General features: G+C 42.9%; 1 protein-coding gene across 1 annotated transcript in view; it reads left to right on the top strand.

Moving 5' to 3' along the window:
* ANTXR1 (ANTXR cell adhesion molecule 1) overlaps positions 1-17,911 on the top strand; it is a 487,726-nt gene that overhangs the window by 429,115 nt on the left and 40,700 nt on the right. The gene's annotated exons all lie outside the window — the stretch shown is intronic.

Raw genomic sequence — 17,911 nt, 5'->3', positions numbered from 1 at the left:
TCCACCTGAATAGGACACAGGCAACCTAATGATGCCTCAAGTGTCCCATGTTTGTTTTTAATCACCCCTACATCACCTATCAATACATATTGTATTTGAAAAGGCAGGTGTACGGGGTACTTAATTCTTAGGATCCCCCATCCCTCAGATATATCCCTGAACAGTCCCTCTGATCACAGCGAGGGCCGGCCGCCAGCCACTAGAGTATCCTCTGGCGAACGCAGAATGGCCAATGATGAAGCATGACAACCAGGGAGTGTGTGAGGCCATCCCGAAATGTTTTGTAAAAACCCTTCTGTAGGGTCCTTCCTTTAGCCGCTGGAAAAAGTCATCCTGATATTGAATGAAATGGAGAATGTCTGGTTTTGATAATTTGAGAGCCTGGGTTGGGGTATGTTTGCTTTTAATGATTGTGTGTATTAAAAGTAAGAGTGTAAATGGGTACCCACATTTGGCCTCTTTCATTCCCTCAGCAATTTTAACCCATTCCCAGCGTCAAACGTTCAGCGCCCAGTGCTGAACGTTCAGAGAACGAATGCTGGCCCGTCGGCCAACGGTCGTGCGCAGCACTGGGGAGGTAGCGCTTGTGACGGCCATTGGCCGACGGCAGCAATTAACGGGTTAAAGAACATTTAATAGGGATTTTGTGTGTGAAATGTTGACCACAGCCATTCTTCATAACTAAGTGGATGCATGCATTAGTGGTCGTCTATGTCCCAGGCACTCCTGAGATCACGCCAAACATACCTGCAGGTCAAAGCTCCTACTTGGGGTTCTAAGTGTGAAGATGTTTTCACCTCTGAAATACTATCACTCCCTGGAAAAAAGGAGGTGGCATGGTACTCCATAATGTGGTTATTTTATAGAGCATGATGAAGAATGAAACAGTGTCCTGACAGAGGAGAAAAAGTGTTGGAAGGGGCAAATGTGTCCAATCAGGTATGGGTGGGGGTCCATAGCTGATGTTCTTGAACATAGCTCTCATGGTTTGGGAGGTACATTAGAATGTGAGTCGGAATGCATCTGTTGTCTGTAGTTTCCTGACTCTGTCATTTGGTTCAGATCTCACGGGCAGCTTGAGGATATTACTCACACTTGGAAGTTGTACTCCTAGGGATCTGCCTCTGTGTTTTGTCTGCTTAAACAAACTTTGAAGCATCTAAGTGGCCTCTGACGAGTAGAGCCTTACTAGCTGCAGTGCAGGGTTGAGTTAATATCTGCCTTATACTGGAGGAAACCTGTGGGCATATCAACAAACTGCAGTGATAATTATCGCTCTTAGCGTGAGGATTTTTATCGCCGGCTATCGCAGATAATTATCGCCATGCTCGCGCTGTATTAACAACGCATAGCGCAATGGCGATAATTATTCCAGTGATAGCAATGTTTTCCATGGAAGATCGCTGGTTTTCCAGCAATGTTCCATGGAAAACTGTGATATCCTTGGTGACAGGGCCTGTGGTCTTAGCCACACAATCCACCCCCCATGTTAGGTATGCCTTAGTCAGGAATTTAACAGACGTTAAATTCCTGCGTTAAGGCATACTTAACGTGATTTTACATATCGCTAACCCTTGTTGTTAATATGACGAAGCTGGGTTAGCGATATTTTCCCAAGGGAGTCTTGTCAGGCATGCCTCCTTTGCATCTCATTAGCGATGCGATGGGAGGCGTGCTGACAAGGGGCGCTAATGCAAGGATACACGCGCTAGCGTGTTCTTGTTGATAATGCAATAATGTTTTCGCCGCTCTAAAGCGACAATAATAATATCGCCGCCCCTTGTTAATATGGCCCTTGGTCTTTAGATTCAGATATTGTTTATACAGGATTTAGTAACATTTCTGGGCCTGTGAGGCCTCAACCTCCACACGGGGGGAGGGGAGGGGTCCCATGGGTAGGGTACCTATCTACATAACCGGGAAAAAAGCTCTTGCGACCATAACCCCATGGTTAAAACTTTGTACACACCTTCTGGTTCTTTTTCCTAAAGCAAACATGCCTGGTTACCTGCAGAACTGAGCAGGTAACTCAAGCGGTTCCAGATACCTCCCACCACTGGTAGCACACACGGAGGTGACATGAACAGAGTGAGTGTTTCCCATGCAAGAAACACAGAGCACGTCAGCTGCTTCAGGCAACTAATGTCTGGACGTGCTTGGCTTAATGCCAGTATTGCAGCATAAGCTACCCGAAATGAAGTAAGAAGACAGGAAGAGAAAAACAACAAAGATCAAAATTCCAAGCGCATTTTGGCAGCGGCTCAGCATTAGGAAATCACTGAGGACGAGTGAAGATGGTTCATGCGGAAAAAAGGGAACTGGCACGTGATGTGTATGATGCACTTGGGCGTCCGCAGGGCGGGCAAGGAGGGGCGCTTGCCCCCCCCCCCCCCCCCCCACTCCCCTCCCTGGAGCGCTCCTCCTTGCCCTCCCTGCGGATGCCCAAGCTTTTATGGACGCCTTTTGTCCGTAATTCTGGGTCCCGCAGGGAGCAGAGCTGTTCTCTGCGAGAGGCCTCAACTTCATGATGAGGCGCCTCGCACTCCTCCTCGCAGGGATCCAGGTAGGTGATTTATTTCCCAAATAGCTTCGGCATGACTCGTTTCGTCGTAAGTGACTATATGAAATGCCTGCTAACATCAGTTTCCTGTCAGTACACAGCAAATAAACACCCACTTGTTCTACCATTGGTGGTTGTCCTGGGGGGCCGGGTCAGAGTTTCACAGTATGCTGTAGCTGCATCGGCAGACTACAGATCCCAGCATGCACCTCTCACTGCATGCCGGGTGAGGTGCTCCTCTCGTGTCCCAGTGTCCATATTTGGGATCCAGGACGGAATTAGGAAGTGGGGTGTCCTGGCCAACTATGTTGCAGAGTCAAAACCTCCCACTTGGTCCCCAGGACGCCTCTACCGCAAGTATCCACATGAGGACAGTTCTGAAACCTTGGAAACAGTGGCCCTTGGTTCCTCAGTGCAAGTTCACAGACTGCGGCTGCAGCGGTACTGTTCAAATGCTGGTGCGGTGGGTCAGAATACTCCCAGTAACCTGGAAAACAATGCTGCAATGTGCCCTTATTGACTCTATCCACTTTGTGAGGTGGGTCCCTCCAGCGCGACTCGGGCTGGCGCGCACAATATGCAACAAAAGATTCAAACCGAAGGAAGAATCAGATGGACACAGCGGGGATCCAGGTAGGTTATTTATTTCCGAAATAGCTTCGGCATGATGCGTTTCGTCGTAAGTCACTTTATAAAATGCCTGCTAACATCACAGTTTCCCGCCAATACACAGCAAATAACTCAGACTCATGCACACACTCGCTCACGTGCACACATGCACGCATTCACACATGCGCACCCACACATGCAACCAGACACGCATAGGTGCATACACTCAGACACATGCACTCATGTGCTCATATGCACACACAAACACACATGCACACATTCACACACGTATACACACACACACTCTCACAAACACATAAGCACACACGCACAAACAAGCACACACACATATGTCACCTTTATTAAAGGAGCATTTTCAAGCAAACTATTGGGTTTGCTAATGCTCACTTGTTTTCGCTAAATAGGCTAGCTGCTCCCTTCAGGAACTAAAATGGAGAAGTCAAATCTTGAACTCTCCATAAAGGTGCCCCTCCGGGATCAGCTTGTACAATAAATGCTAGGAACCCCCAGGATTGTGTGTGCCAATGAGTGGAGTTATTACTAAAACAACATTAGTATTTATATGGATTGAAGAGAGTGACCCTAAGTTAAAAAGATGCTGTAACACACATGTACATAGAACAGCTGTCTTAGTACTCACGTGCGAGGGTGTGTTGTTGTAGCAGGTTACTTGTGGACTCTCCTCAGGGAGTCTTCTGGTCACAGAGGGAGGCAGTGAGGTATCCAAGAAACCTAGCCTCAGAGGAAGGCAGAGAGGAATCAAAGAAACTTTAGTGTTCTTGTGTGCTCTAATTGTTGTCCAGTTTCAAATGCAGAATTAACAACTTTTTTTTCTCAGCTTGGTCTGAGCATTACCCAAACCTGATTGTCTGCCACTTTAGCATTTAATGATTAACATTAGCCACGCCCCTTCATTTGCCAGGTTAGCCTCCACCTGGAAAAATTTCTGCGGACGCCCATACTCGTGCATGAATGATACTGTTACATAGATCTATGAATTAATACCCTTTGAGGCAGTTTCTGGTACAACGAATGGGTGGCAGTGCACCCAAATGTTTGAGAACGAGAAATAACCTTTCCTCATTTTTTAAAAGAAAGAACAGGAAATTAAATGGCGCTAGCCCCATATTTGCTCTGCTTATCAACTTTATTACAAATGAAGTACAGTTCATTCAGCTGCACTCCATGGATTCTTTATCGAGGGGTAAAACAGGTAAGTAAAACACTGCCATAAATACTTGAATAGATAACTAAAATGTGCAGCCGGCTATCACAGTTGGTCCGTTAAGGTTTTATCCATGCTGCTGGATAATTTACCATGTAATGTGGTGTGAGGTGCCCACCATAGAGAACAAGATGGACGCCGAGAAGGCAGCTCAATTGCTGCAAATGTTTAATGTGAGGATTGCATCCAGGAACAGCTAGCTAAGAGAATGGAGCACAGATGATCGATGACGATCAGAGACTGGGGAACTCAGCCCTGACCTCTCTTGGAGGACCTGCTGGGCCAGACTGACAAGGCCTGGCACCGGGCAATACCCCGGTAGGCTGCCAGGGGTGGGGGCCGGTTTTTAGGCAGGAGGCCGGTTTTGTTGCTGGGTGGGGGCCCATTTTTTGTACTGCAAGCTAACTCTACAGTAGCCACTGCTCATTGCTGCGCTGGCTGCCGCAATAAGCATTCATTATTAGACCTGCTGCTGCGGGCCAGGCGGCACGGAATTCATGTGACGTGTTGGGGTCACGTGAATGCAACCAGTGTATCCATTACTCTTGCTGAGTGAGCGACACTTATGTTGCTTAAATAACGCTCCATTTTGCCAAAATCAAAACTGGCGCCTGCAGAGGGAGAGTGCAGTGGTTGTCGTGGGAGTCACCTGTCATTCACACTCATTTACCAAACAGGCGACTGACCCGGCCGGCGGCTCAGCTGACCCCACCATACTCAGACCGATGTTTGCTGCGGCGGGAGTCATTATAGACTAGTAAGGTACGGCTCATATCTCTGTAAGTAATGCCTCGTGATGATCAGGGCTGGACTGGGAACTGGAAGCAGCCCTGGCAAATTTCTGCAGACCAGCCCCCATCCGGCGTGAAGCGAGCGAGTGAGCGAGCGAGCAAGACTGCTACTAGGGGTGTTTGGGGGCGGGGGGGTTTCTCCCCAGAAAATTTTGGAAAACAACAGACCAATATGGTGGATTTTACAGCACATTTTTCATTACATATTCATTTGTATCAACTTTCAAAGCACAGTAAATAGTAGATGATGACCTTAAAGATCACCAAGTTACCCACCCAGTCATATGTACCCATAGACATTCTTTCAGAGAGCACCAAAAATAGACACAAGCAGTGAATCAATGAGAACAAAGTAAAAGTGAGGCCAGTCCCCCACATGGTGTGTAGCAAGCAAGTGCAGTAAGCAACCACTACTAGGGGGAGTTTGGGGGGTTGAACTTGTCCCCTCCCCAAGAAAATCTGAGAGACAGAAAGGCCAAAACAAAGCATTTTCAACAAATGTATTATTACATATTAGATTGTATTAACTTTTAAAGCATAGTAAATTGTCACTCATGTTATCACACATTAAGCACAGACATGTGATGTCACACATGAGCACACGGGCCACTGACTGAGGCCAGAATACTGTGGAAATGTCACACATAAGCATCTAGGCACTGACCCAAGCCTGGTCACACCGCCAGGCCAGTAAGCATGCAAATGTCACACATAAGCACCCAGACCAGTAAGCATGGAAATGTCACACATGAGCCTCCAGCTCCAGGTCACTGAGGCCAGAAACTATGGAAATAGCACACATAATTAGCACCCAGGCCAGAAAGCATGGAAACATCACACATAAGCACCCAGGCTGACAGAAGGAATGAAAATGTCTCAAATGGCACCCTGGCCAGAAAGCATGAAAAATTAACACAAAGGCCCTGGCCTTGACATGACACATCTTTAAATAGCCTACTTAAGAGGGTGGCACAATAAGTGTTGCAGGCCCACTAGCAGCATTTAATGTACAGTCCCTGGGTACATGTAGAACCACATTTCTAGGGACTTACAAGTAAATTAAAATTGCCAATTCAGTGTAAGCCAATTTTACCATGTTTGAAAGGAAAGAGCGCAAGCACTTTAGCACTGGTTAGTGGTGGTAAAGTGCACTGAGCCCTAAGAGCCAACAAAAATGGCCTTTTTTAGGGAATAAAGTAGATGAACCCGGAATTTAATTTGTAGGAATCTGAGGCCAACAGGGACTTATCTAACCTTGTCTCAGCAGTCAGTATGAACAATATGGGGCTGAATCACATAACTAACTTAAGACAAAATCCTAAACTTACTACTTTTGGTATTCACAGAAGTTAGGATTTTATCTTAAGTTTGTCTTAAAACAAACCTTAAGACAGACATAAGACAAACTTATGACAGACTTAAGACAGTATTAAGACAGACTTAAGGCAAACTTAAGACAGACTTAAGACAAACTTAAGACAGACTTAAGACAGACTTAAGTTAGGATTTTGTCTTAAGTCTGTCTTAAGTCTGTCTTAAGTCTGTCTTAAGTTTGTCTTAAGTCTGTCTTAAGTCTGTCTTAAGTCTGTCTTAAGTCTGTCTTAAGTTTGTCTTAAGTCTGTCTTAAGTTTGTCTTAAGTTTGTCTTAAGTTTGTCTTAAGTCTGTCTTAAGTCTGTTTTAAGTTTATCTTAAGACAAACTTAAGACAAAATCCTAACTTCTGTGAATACCACAAATCCTACAAATTAAAATCCAGCTTCATCTACTTTATTACATAAAAAAGGCCATTTTTGTTGGCTCTTAGGGCTCAGTGCACTTTACCACCACTAACCAGTGCTAAAGTGCTTGCGCTCTTTCCTTTCAAACATGGTAAAATTGGCTTACACTGAATTGGCAATTTTATTTTACTTGTAAGTCCCTAGAAATGTGGTTCTACATGTACCCAGGGACTGTACATTAAATGCTGCTAGTGGGCCTGCAACACTTATTGTGCCACCCTCTTAAGTAGGCTATTTAAGGATGTGTCATGTCAAGGCCAGGGCCTTTGTGTTAATTTTTCATGCTTTATGGCCAGGGTGCCATTTGAGACATTTCCAACCCTTCTGTCAGCCTGGGTGCTTATGTGTGATGTTTCCATGCTTTCTGGCCTGGGTGCTAATTATGTGTGCTATTTCCATAGTTTCTGGCCTCAGTGACCTGGAGGATCATGTGTGACATTTCCATGCTTACTGGTCTGGGTGCTTATGTGTGACGTTTGCATGCTTACGGACCTGGTGGTGTGACCATGCTTGGGCCAGTGCCTAGATGCTTATGTGTGACATTTCCACAGTATTCTAGCCTCAGTCGGTGGCCTGTGTGCTCATGTGTGACATCACATGTCTGTGCTTAATATGTGATAACATGAGTGACAATTTACTATGCTTTAAAAGTTAATACAATCTAATATTTAATAAACAATTTGTTGAAAAATGCTTTGTTTTGGCCTTTCTGTCTCTCAAATTTTCTTGAGGGGGGGACAAGTTCAACCCCCTAAACTCCCCCTAGTAGTGGTTGCTTACTGCGCTTGCTTGCTACACACCATGTGGGGGTCTGGTCTCACTTTTACTTTGTTCTCATTGATTCACTTCTTGTGTCTATTTTTGGTGCTCTCTGAAAGAATGTCTATGGGTACATATGACTGGGTGGGTAACTTGGTGATCTTTAAGGTCAGCATCTACTATTTACTGTGCTTTGAAAGTTGATACAATTGAATATGTAATGAAAAATGTGCTGTTAAATCCACCATATTGGTCTGACGCGTTCCAACATTTTCTGGGGGGGAGAACCCCCCCCCCTAAACTCCCCTGGTAGCAGTCTTGCTTGCTCGCTCACTCGCTCGGTTCGCGCCGGACGGTGGCTGGTCTGCAGAAATTTGCCAGGGCTGCTTTCAGTTCCCAGTCCGGCCCTGAGGACCTGCCGATGCTATTGGCCATCTTTGTCTATGGCCCCAACGCTGAACCTACTGTGGGATGTGATGTTGTGTGTGGCAGCTGATCTCTGCTTCTGCCTCCACTTGCTGGGCAGCCAGGTGACCATCTTGCCGAAACATGTGCCTCCCCTCCATCCGCACCGGAAGTTGCAATGTTCACTGAATTATGCCAGTGTGCCCATACATTCATCTGCTTAATCTTTGGTCTTTGAGGCCTTTCATTCATCAAACTTTATTGGGCCTCATTTATGAGGCCTTGCGTCAGTTTTGCGCCGCCGGTGCGTCACTTTTTGTGACGCACCAGTGGCGTACAAAATGCGCCTTGTTGCGCCATATTTAAAAAGTGATGCATCTAGGTAGATGCGTCACTTTTCAAACCCCTGCGCCACATTATACCTGCGTCAGGTATAATGTATGCAGAGGGGGCGTTCCCCCGCAAAAAGCCTCGTAATAGTGACGCAGTGAAATCTATGAGATTTCACTGCGTCACTTTTAGGATGCTGTTGCGTCAAAATCTTGCGCCTGCCTCACAGCAGGCGTAAGACTGACGCAAGCCCTTTCACATGGGGCTTTCCCCATGTGAAAGGACGCATTGCTGGAGTTGCGTCACTTTTGTGACACACTCCAGCAATGCGTCACTTTTGCGCTTACAGATGCGTCAGAAATACTGACGTATCTGTAAGTCCTTGCGACATGATGCGTCATACATTAAATATGACGCATCATTGGTGTCGCAAGGAGTGCGCAGTGAAAAGTGACGCATCGCTGTTTTCACGCAGCGATGCGTCACTTTTCATAAATGAGGCCCCTTGTGTTTAAAGTTGGCCTTATAGGCCCACGCTGGTGCTTTGTCCCAGAAGTCAGAGCTGGGATAGCTTCTTATGGAAAGATATTTTTAAATCCATTATTTTAATCTCACGGAGAATGTCTTCTACTGCCCTCTCATGCAATAAAGCAATCTTAGGCATCCACCTTGTTACTTCTTTGTTCTTCTTCTTAATAAGAGTACTCTGACTAACTTTTGAAACTTAGTCTGCACAGAAGAAATACTACTGTTCTTCCTTCAGATGAGCACAGAAACAGATTCCACCTACTTTAGGATCAAAACAGCCTCTGAAAGAAAAACGTTCACATCTTTCCATCTCGGCTATATAGATAAACAAAAAAGACCCAGACATAAGTCTGTTACACCCATTTCCTATTTAATATAGCGATTAAATAATACATTTTATTTCTCACACTGGTTTTTGTCAGGACCAAGAGGAGTACCCTTTCCACCCACCTTGAGATTGGATTGGGAATTAGGTCTAAGGGTAACTGACTAAAGATCCACCTTGTCCAGCTAAACAAAGTTTCCCTCTTTTTTAACATGCCTGGAGTCAACTGTTAACTGTTCACTGAAGTTGAAAAACCTGGTATTGTCTTATGATATTATTGTTACACCCTTATCATATGTGGTAGGAGGAGTAAAATAAAAGTTCATTTCTCACACCTAGCGTTATTAGGAACAAGAAAATAGCTTTCTGAAGTCATCTTGAGGTCATTTTTGGAATAAGCTCATAGATTAAGAATTGAAGATTCGTAAAAGTCAAACTAGAAACATCGCTTACTTGGCAACCTGCGAATGTATCATTTTAAGTATTTTAAAATGTCCCTCTCGGATCTCTCTTCACTCTCAAAACACCTAATAAATGGGGACCAAACGCCTTCAAAATCACATTACCCAAATGTATTAAAATATGCCACTAGAAACTTCAAACACAATTTAGTGAGAGATTTCCCAGTAACAGTGTTTGCCTGTCCACATCAGTGGTTCTGAAAGGTTCACTCAAAACCGACCTATTATCTTCACTTTCAATATTGACCTTTGGCTAACACACTGCACAAGGGCCTTTATACTTATTAGCTCGTTAATGCCCAACATTCCCTATGGTCACTTCAGAGGCTACTGCTCACGTCACTCTTTAATAATGGCAAGATTATTTCCCAAGCAAATGAGGAGAATCTGGCGCTGTTTGTTCTTCTCATTCTCGCCACCCTCTTCCATCTGCTCTTCTATGTTTTCCTTCTACCTTTCTTGCACTTATTCCCTCCACTCACTCCTGATGTAACAATGACAGAACCACAGCTTCCTAAAGGGCCACCAATGTCCCTTAATGCCATGTCTATGCCTTCCTCATCTTCCTCAAAGTTCACCCCCTAATCATTCCCCGTCCTCCCCATTGGTCCATTTGCTGTCCACATCTATCTGTCTGTGCTGAACTCATGACCTCTCTCATCTCCTCCCACTTTCCTCAGTCCAAGAATGAACATCAGCTCAGGAATGGTAGGGAGGGGGGCTCTGCCTTGCGGACAGTAGCCTATCATGGCCACTTCAAATTAACAATGAAACTCTCATCTGTAATTCCAGATTCTGTTTTTGCTGGAACTAGGAATGAAAAATCTTGTGGAAATATCTTATTCTTGCTGTCCCTCCACCTTCAAACACTGCACCAATTAACAACTGGATAATTTCCTGGGTTCAGACATTGCCAAAATGAATACATGTTGTATATAGTATTTCTATAGCCTGAATCTAGCAAAAAGGCTGCGGAGTGCTATACAGGGTTAAACACAAGAGTTAAGTCGGCGAGTAATAGCGAAGAAGCTGGGTTGTGGACGGTCACGCATTGTGATGTAGTGTTCTTTAAAGAGGTGAGTCTGGAACTGATGAATCCGTGTGGGAATTGGGTGCAGTAATAATGATTTGAGTGATAATGCCATTTCGAAGGTGGAAGTCGTGGTCCCACTTACAACAGATAGATTATTCTGCATCCTGAAATTACCAACACCTGTAGTATCTGTGACTTCTGGTGCAAAATTACTGAAAGAGGATACTGTTTTATCTGACCCTTGCTACCCTATGCATTCCAACTCCATAGTATCTTAAGTACCAGGCCCTACTCATCCCAAACACATTGGCACTCATTTTATCAACTTCAGAAGGATGAAAGAAAGAGTCTTTTCTTCTGACATTCAAATGAGTGAAGGCAGATCTTTGGAAAGGGAACATTATCCTTCTGATACAGCTTACTTGAGAGAGTGAGAAAGAAAACACCGATTACATGAGAAAATATACAACTTGTATTTTGACCCAACTGCTCCAAATCAAACAACTTCAGCGTCATCTCTAAAAATATAAAAATCCCCTCTACTTTTAGGCCTGCTGTTTCAGATAGACTGCCCGCTGCAACCCGGTGCTCCTACCCCTCCAGTAATGGGAGTTAGTTTTCGCGAACTCTCATCCAGATACCAAAAACTTATCATCAGCTCCAAAAACATTTGAGGGGAGACAGAGTTATCAGATAAATTCTGCTCCAAGATGGTATCTCGCGAAGGGAGAGGGCAATGCTTAATTCTAAAATAAGAAAGAAAAATGAACAGGCAGCGACACATGGTACTCATTAAGACTGCTTTGTGCGCGGCTTTCGATTCCTCTCTAGGGAGAATTGTAATAACAATTTCAGAAAAGCGATTATTGCTGTGTGTAACATGGATTTAGAGACCTCATGGGCCGTGGTTGGGGGGCTGAGTGCTGACTTTCTAAAAGAATGGGTTGAAAGACCCCTGGACTCTGAAACACAATTAGTCAAGCCCCCATTGGTTATATAGACCTGTATTAGCTGCCATGAAGCATTGAATGGGAGTTCTCAATACAGTTCTAATTTGTAAAGCCAGTCTGACTCCACAATAAGGACCAGGAATCATTGTATATGGTTAAAGGGTTTTATTTTGGATTACCGATCAATCCAGTGTATATGCAATGCAGAAATAAATTCAGTAACTGCAGCTAAACAAAAGGTATTCTGAAATATCTCAACAGATTAGGGCACAGCAGAATGATATATCGAATAGTAGTAATCCCAATTGTTGAAGCATGGATTACAACAGACAGGTGTGTACCACAAATAAACTTTGGAAAAAATATCATCTACCAAACAAAAACCCAATATAAGGTCATTTATTAAGGGTTCCTAAATCGGGAACTTGTGACAAAAGGAGGAAGGTGTCAGCATGATCAGACTTCGGTAGAAGTCTAAAGCAAAAAGAATTAGTGTTTAGCATAAATCTTCACACGTGCAAGAATAGGGCAAGCAAAGAGTTGTGTTCCTCTCAAAGTCTAAAGGGAATATGCTCTGATCTGCCTACAACTGTGAGAACACCACTTTAAAAGTAACAAGAGATTCCGAACATTCTTATCTCTCTCACATTACCAGGGATCAATCAGGTCTGCTTGAGTGCATCTGCAACACCAGTTCAGGTCCAGGCCCTATCAAACTGCAGCTTTGGTTCTCAACCTTGAACAACTTGACATCCTGGTACATGAGGAACAGAAAGTGTCTTTGAGCCATTGTTCCTCCAGGTTCACTGCCAAGTTTCCTCTCAGGCCTATTGGTCATTTAATACAGACAATAAGTCTTTCTCTAGCTAACAAATATTATGATAATAATCCTGCAAGGGAAAGCGAAAACCTCCTGGCAAAGCCAAATGCATTCCAATTGAGGCCTGTAGTCAGGCTAACTTTAGTTAAAGATTAAATGTGCACTTGTAATTCATGATGATACATGCACGTGTAGCACTAGGAATAAATGAAAAACATGAGTAGAGGAGTACGTTTGCATATGCAAATGTCACTTTAAAGATAAATGCAATATAACTTGAAAAGTTAAATATAAATGAGCATTATATGTCTTCATGTTTAACTGAATATTAGTGCACTCACATATAAATCTCTAGTCTCTACAGTGGTACATTTCAGTAATGAGTTTAAATGCTTCATACACATTAATAAAATTAAGGAACACAGTGAGTATAATGTCAAGTGCATGTATATAGTTTGCACTTTTCTTTTGTGACGTGTAAGGGTGGAGTCTAAATTACGCTGCTCAAATGAGTGCCCAAAGCTCTGCTCTGAAGCCCACACCCAGCGCTGTTGAATGTAGGGCCCTGAATACAACAGCTCCGTAGTCTTGAATCCACTGTATGCCCCTTTCATCCACTATACCCCCCCCTTTATCTCACTCCTACAGGTTCCTGCCTTCTCCCTTTGGGATTGATTTCCCATCTTTGTCTTCCTCCTTATTTCCCTCAAATGTGTTTTCCCCCCTTACTCGCTGGAAATTTCGACAGAGGAAAAAATAAGTGCTGGTCCCCAAAAATAAGTACCAGTGACCCCCACCAACAACTACCGGCTCAAATTAAGCAGTGGGGGAGGTGGAAGGAAGGAATAAGAGATGTCTTTCTGCTATAGAAGAAAAGATGAGTCCACTTTATTTTGGGGCGAAGGGAGACTGAGTAGTAAAGTTTGAGAAAGGAGTACCTTGGGAAGAGGTGAATGATGCCCAGAAGTATGTAGAGATGAGAGGACAACCGTGAGTACAGTCAGTAGATCCATCCCTCTCTGGGTGCCCATGCTTCACCAGTGTTGACTAATACACCCTGATTGTACTCATGCTACTTAAATATTGCATGCCTCACAACCCCTAGGCTACCACCCACAGTTATGTGATGTCATCTGCTCCCAACAGGTAAAGAGTACCCTTTCAGCAGTTAAATCAACCTGGATCATTCATATCAACAGCCACCACAGCACTTTAGTAAAAAGCCAGCCAAAACCATCATCACATCCGTAATGCTCAGCAGAAGGGACTACTGTGGTTGTGTATTAGTTTACTTCCTCCAATATTCCTACACCCCAAGTAAAAAGGCCCTAAAATGTACTTTCACCTTTTCATATCACCACCAGTTCGTATTCATTTTCTGGACGCAGGGACCATGTCCCTAAGTTGTGTAATGGCTGCTACAACATATTGTTCATGACAACCAGTCAGGATTCACTTCTCCCCTTTAAATTGGCCAATTAGCACATATCTGATATAGTCAGATATACTGAACTTTTGAACCCCTTCATGTCATTCTGAGGCCACCTTTAAATGCTAATTTCTCCAGAATGGCAAAATAGATTCACACTAAATCACCAAAAGCATGCTTTCTAAGAAAAGTTCTTACATTTTGGCAAATTTGCAGTAATTCCACTCAGCCATTTTTTCTGTCTCGGAGTGCAAGGTTTCCTGTCGGAATAAACGTAGGAAATAGCACTTTTGGGACGTCCCCTTTTTCCTGGCCCGCTTGACTGATCAGGCCAAAACCTGACTCAGACCTCTATCTTGGCGGGAAATCAAGGTCTCTAGTCCAGGCACCCCAGAAATGTTAGAAGATAAGTAATCTTTTGCAAATTTCTCCAGCATATTAGAGGTGAAGTCCTCTGATCCAGGAACTCCAGCAGGATGAGCCAAGCCTGTTAATCAAGCACTTCTATCGATAGGCAAGTCGTCTCTGCAAGACCCCTCCAGTGACATTACGATTCATTAGCTCTGTTCTGTGTATCTACAGCAGAATCAAAAGTTGTATTACTCCAATGTACCCCCAACAGAAGTCAAGGACTCTACACCAGGCTGCCCTTTCAGTCCGAGGAATCAGATCATTTTTCCAGCCATCTTCAGCATCTCCAACCAGATTAGGATCTGAAGCCTCTCTGGCGTTACCAGAGAGATCAGGATTAAATGCCCTTTTTTCTTGCATAGAATCAGGAAAGAAGCTAAGGCATCAACAGCTCAACAGACTCTGAAATTGAGGTTTACCTTTCTGGAATCTCTCTTAGGATCAGTCATCAAGGTCTCTCTCCCTGAAACTGCCAACAGGTGACGGGGTTCTCTAAAACTTCCATCAGGATTTAATGCATATTTTCAAGGGATATTATGTGGAATTGGGTGTCACAGCATCTTTGGTAGGGATCTTCTCTGGGATCAAAAGTCAATATTTCTCTTCCAGCCACAGTCTAGGAATCTTTTTTTTTAAATTTTATTTATTTCCAGGGTTGTTTTAAGGTGACACAACAAATTATTTTATACATTTGACATAATCAATACATAAAAAACATACCATAACATAAATAACATTATTGCTAACTACTTAATTTTTTCCCCTTTCCTTCTATCTTTTCTTCCAGCTTTACAACTTTAAAACATTTACTTCCAGCACTTAACAAGACCAAGGACAAAGGAGAAAGGAGAAAAGACAAAGGGACACACTAAACTAGTTTATCTGATTCTGATAATATTTGCAAAGGGGCTCAACCAGACTCTAAATAACCTGTTAAAGCACCCCAAATTAATGAGCCTATACGTTTTTTTCTTACCCCTTTCACTGCATATAAACTCCATTCTAGTTCATAAATATTATAAAGTTTAGCCCTCCAGAATTCGAACGTTGGGGCCTCTGGCTGTAGCCATTCCGTAGCAATACATAGCCTAGCGACAGTCATGGCTAAGAATAAGAAACATTTGTGTTTACTTAATACTGAGTCATCATCCACATTTGGTTCAATTCCCAATAACATAAGCATTGAAGATATTTTAATTGGTTTATGCAATATAATGGAAATGAATTTATCCAAACAGTTCATAAATGGGGACAACTTAATGCAATAATAAAATATATGAGACATATCAGCATCGGGATCTCCACAGCGAAAACATTTCCCATCATATTTACTGCCCCATGTGGCCATTCGCTTAGGGGTATAATATAGCCTAAATACCGTTTTGTATACTTGAGCTTTTAGGTTAGCTGCCATAAAAATCTCCTTAGCCATGCATAAAGTATCATGAATGTCAACTTCTGGGGCAGCTAACTGTTTTTGCCAATAAAGATTAAATTTATTCATATCATCAACTCTGCCCTCTAGCAATAGCGAATATAATGATCCGATCTTTTTCTTGATGCGGATCCCTTCAACAAGTGCATTTGATGCTGGTTTAATTTGCTTTTTTAAACAAAAATCGCGAATTTGTAAATATTCAAAAAAGGATGCTTGAGACAAATCATATTTTTTTACCAATGTTTCAAACGTAACAAATGTGGAATGCTCATCATATAAATCTCCAATTTTTCTTAACCCTTTATTTAACCATCCCTTTGTGACGTTATCCCAAAAAATAGAAGGTAATATTTTATCCGCAGTGAAAGGGGTGTAATAAGAAATTCTTCCTAAGTTAACTAATTTCCGAACTCTTCTCCAAACTTTAAAGGCTGAGACTACCACCTTAAAGCGAGTAGGCTTGTAGTAGTTACCCTCTAGTTCTTTTAATAAACTCCCTTTCGCTTGCTCTCCTAATAACAAATAAAATATTGAGGGTGACTCTGCTACATCCTCTGTAAGTTCTCCTGTCAGCATAAAGCGCAGCTTTTGCAAAAAACATACATAGTAATAAAGCAAAAAATCGGGTAAGCCACGCCCGCCTCTTTCTTCCGGGAGCGTTAGCCATTTCATGGCACGCCGAGTTTTACCCGGGAACCAGAAAAATTTCAGACACACAGTCTGAGGCTGATGTAAGTATTTTTCTGGGAATTCCAATGGGATGCTCCGAAATAAATATAATACTTTTGGTAGAAATATCATTTTGATAATATTCCCTCGCCCTATGATAGAAACTTGCAGACGCCCCCATCTTTCCAAAGATTGCTTGATTTGATTTTTTGTTTCTTCCCAATTAGTATCTACTATTCCTTGCATTTGAGCTCTGATTTTTATACCCAAATATGTAACCTCAGTAGTAACTCTTGAATCGTTAAATTGTGTAGTCTCTGTACATAAGATTTGAGTTTTTGCTGAATTTAATTTATATCCAGACCTGGCACCGAACACTTCTGCTAGTTGCTCTATCTCTCTTAGTGCCTGCCCTGGTTTGGTAGTTGTGATCGTGATGTCATCTGCATATGCAAATATTGAATATGGAATCTCTTTGACAATAAAAGGTTTAATATTGGGTGAATTACGTAAACTAATAATAAAAGGGTTTATAAATAAAGCGAAAAGCAACGGCGAACACGGACACCCTTGCCGGGTCCCTCGAGTAATATTAAACTTTTCAGATTTTAAACCCATGGCCACTATTCTTGCGTTAGGTGCCTTTTATAGTACTTTGATGGCAGTCATAAAAGCTTGACCAAATCTCATCCTCCTCATCACTTCCCATAAATATACCCACTCCACCCGGTCAAAAGCTTTCTCGGCATCAAGTAATATTAATGCCAAATCTCTCTTTTCCACTTCCGCGATATCAAATAGTGTAATGACCCTGTTTATATGTGAAACTGTGCCTCTTTTGGGGATAAACCCATGTTGAACCGTTGATACTAATGGTGTAATAACTTTAGACAATCGATTTGCAATCATTTTGGAATATAGCCTACTATCACAGTTAAGTAATGATATAGGGCGGTACGATCCCGGTAGTTCAGGAGGTTTGCCTTTTTTACTGAATACGACAATCGCGGCGTCATCCCAGGCATTTGGGGCTATCCCCTGCTGGGCCATTCTAAAAGTATCCAACATAACCTGTTTTAATGGTTCAAAAAAACATTTATAAACTTCCCCCGGGATGAAATCGGGGCCCGCTGCCTTTCCATTTGGTATACTTTTTACTGCTGCCTCTAATTCCTCCATCGAAAAGGGACTATCCAGAAATTCCGCCTCGCTTTCACCCAGCTTATTAAATAAACTCTCATTCCAATCCTTTCCTACCTCTTCATTAACTTGCCTAGTATATAATTCCGTGTAGAATTGTTGAAATATGTTTAAGATAGCTCCCGGCTCTTCGTGCATCACCCCAAATTGATCCTGAAGACTATGAATC

Source organism: Lissotriton vulgaris, chromosome 11 (genome assembly GCF_964263255.1).
Source record: "Lissotriton vulgaris chromosome 11, aLisVul1.2, whole genome shotgun sequence".
Classification (NCBI taxonomy): domain Eukaryota; kingdom Metazoa; phylum Chordata; class Amphibia; order Caudata; family Salamandridae; genus Lissotriton; species Lissotriton vulgaris.
Note: the sequence above shows the minus strand (reverse complement) of the source record. Positions and strands in the feature narration are given on the sequence as shown.